The following is a 3094-nucleotide window of genomic DNA, read 5'->3' as shown; positions in this document are numbered from 1 at the left end:
TTAAAGGGTCCTTCCTCACTGGAAACTGGTGTGTTCTTCTAGTCATGGGTTCATGGTCTGAGAAGTGACTTAATTCTGCAAATTGGGCAAAGCAGCCTTGTTCTTGATGGAGTGGCTGCTTTCAGCCTCCTGGTCATCCATCATTTGTTTTATCTGTGTTTGTTGTGATAATTTAAATCCAGCAGTACCTGGGTTGGGTTTCCATCTCTTTTGGATCTTGGACCCCTTTGTTGTATGAGCCATGGGCAAAGCTTTGTATGGCTGAGGTCACCAGCTGGCATTGTGACTTCTCTAATCAATTCCATCATTGCACACTCCTTGCTTCTGACAGTTCACAGCCTCCACCTGGAATCTGTTATTTCAGAATTTTTCATCCCATTACTGCTGGGGGTTCATTTTAGGAACAGCTTCTCCTACCCCCAACCCTGGCCTTCTGCAGTAGGCATCCCTGAGCTTCATCCCATTCCGGTGCCTTCTCATGGGACCTTCTTTATACGCCAGGTAAACAGGAGTCCTCCAGGCTTCCCATTAGTGCAGTGGATGGAAATTGTTCTGAATTTTCACACACAGATCCCTCTGACATGGGCACTTCTCTGAATCTGTGTTCCCTCCCTCTACTACTGGCCTTAGATATTCAGATTTTCAATCTCTTGCTGTGTGGACCATCCCTTTGCCCAAGGTTTCAGGAAGGCATCCTCATAATGGATAAGCACCATCACCAGGGGCTTTGCCAACATGTTAAGTCCTGTGACCATGATAATTAATTCTTCTTTATCCAGCGGGGTTCCATCCTCACTCCATCCTACCATGCACCAGCACCTTCAGGGGTGGACCCACACCCTCTCCCATGTCCCACAGTCTACGTGGGCTAATGCTGAAGATCCCTCTGCCATCCAGGCCCTTCCTCCCCTAGCAGGCCTGGCACCTCTCATGTGTTGACCGATGTGGACAGAGGGGCAGTGGGACATGTCTGGGGGCATGTGGTTTCTCAGCAGGCAGAGACCTCCTCCTCCTCTTCCTCCTCCTCCTCCTACTTGTCCTCATGCAAAGGGTGAGCACTTGCCTTAAACTTGTGGACACCACAGTTCTGGAGGAACACTCCTTCCTGGGCCATCCCAGCCCTCCAGAGGTGTCCTCTTATTGTCACGGTGTGGAGGAGGGCTAACTAGGGGTCTTTCTCTCCCCACCCACCCCTCACCTGCCTTTCTCCACAGACCCTCACTCTCTTTGCTATGATATCACCATCATCCCTAAATTTAGACCTGGACCACAGTGGTGTGCGGTTCAAGGCCAGGTGGGTAAAAAGACTTTTCTTCACTATGACTGTGGCAACAAGACAGTCACACCCGTCAGTCCCCTGGGGAAGAAACTAAATGTCACAAAGGCCTGGAAAGCACAGAACCCAGTACTGAGAGAGGTGGTGGACATGCTCACAGAGCAACTGCTTGACATTCAGCTGGGGAATTACATACCCAAGGGTAAGTTTCAGATGGCCCAGGACAGGAGGGAGCAGGTACAGAGGTAGGTTAGAGGCATTTATAGTTTTCACGTAAAAATACAAATGGGGGCTGGGCACCGTGGCTCATGCCTGTAATCTCAGCACTTTGGGAGGTTGAGGTGGGCCGATCACAAGGTCAGGAATTTGAGACAAGACTAATCAACATGGTGAAACCCTGTCTCTACTAAAAATGCAAAAATTAGCCAGGTGTGGCGGCGCACACCTGTAATCCTAGCTACTTGGGAAGCTGAGGCAGGAGGATCGCTTGAACCCAGGAGGCAGAGGCTGCAGTGAGCTGAGGTTGTACCACTGCATTCCAGCCTGGGCAACAGAGTAAGACTTTGTCTCAAAAAAAAAAAAAAAATTACAAATAGGAAGGTCATCTTATCCCTCAAGAGGTCTAGAGGCAAGGCTAAGATGTGGCAGAGAGAGTAAGGCCGGGAAATTGTAAGGGGAACAGGATGGGGGTACAAAATTTGTCAAGACCAGAGCTGATCTCTCTCTGATGGGGGCAGAACCCCTCACCCTGCAGGCCAGGATGTCTTGTGAGCAAAAAGCCAAAGGACGCAGCAGTGGATCTTGACAGTTCAGTTTCGATAGACAGGTCTTCCTCCTCTTTGACTCAGAGAACAGAATGTGGACAACGGTTCATCCTGGAGCCAGAAAGATGAAAGAAAAGTGAGAGAATGACAAGGATGTGACCATGTCCTTCCGTTACATCTCAATGGGAGACTGCACAAGATGGCTTGGGGACTTCTTGATGGGCATGGACAGAACCCTGGAGCCAAGTGCAGGAGGTAACAGAAGAAAGAGAAATGGGGATCTCAAGTGGGTATACCTGGAGGAGGCTCAGAAGAAAGCGATCTGGGGTAATCCCAAGAGGAGGGGATTTTGAGTTCCTGGGCACACTCAGTTCCTATGGCAGAAGTTCAGGGCTTCATTCCATAGAAACCAGTTCAGGTACCAGCAAGTAATGTGGAAAGTGAAGAGAAGAGAGTGTCCAGGACGAGGTTTAGAAACAGCCCAAACCCCTTGGACACATGGGATTCCTGGCCGGGCCCTGGGCTGATGCCCCTGCCATCCCACCTCCATCACACTCCAGATCCTGAGCCAGCTGATGGCTCTGTCTGGAGCAGAGTGGACTCAGAGACCAGGGATATGGTGGCACATGGGGGCGAGTGAGCTGCTGCTGGAGCTTCATGCTTACCATTGAGCTCACTAGGAATGGATGGCACAGGCCATGGACAATCACATTCAGAGTTATGGGTGCCACTTCAAGGTGATGTGGGAAGCTCTCTGATGTGGTACATCAAGGAAATGGTTGGTACAGGCTTCAGGGCCAGGGCTGGGTGCGCAGGGAAAAACCTGCCCCTTAGTGACAGGGGCTGTGAGATGGGGAGTAGTGACTATGGAGGGGTTTCCCAGGACAAATGACCCAGGATTTCTTCAGCAACATAAACCAATGCTGTGTCTTTTTGGAAGAGTGAACATATTCCCAAGAAGGCACCATGAGCATGGTCTTCAAACTCTTTATTCTTGCTGGCAGCATGTCCATCATAAGATAAAGTTAGCAGTAAAATATTCCACTAAAGTGCA

At 50.0% G+C, this 3094-nt stretch overlaps 1 pseudogene; it reads left to right on the top strand.

Moving 5' to 3' along the window:
• Positions 1-942: 942 nt before the first annotated feature.
• LOC119622979 (UL16-binding protein 6-like) lies at positions 943-2615 on the top strand (annotated as a pseudogene).
• The last annotated feature ends 479 nt before the right edge of the window (positions 2616-3094 follow it).

The sequence above is a fragment of the Chlorocebus sabaeus genome, chromosome 13 (assembly GCF_047675955.1).
Source record: "Chlorocebus sabaeus isolate Y175 chromosome 13, mChlSab1.0.hap1, whole genome shotgun sequence".
Classification (NCBI taxonomy): Eukaryota; Metazoa; Chordata; class Mammalia; order Primates; family Cercopithecidae; genus Chlorocebus; species Chlorocebus sabaeus.
The sequence above is the reverse complement of the archived record's forward strand: the minus strand, read 5'-3'. Positions and strand labels throughout refer to the sequence as shown.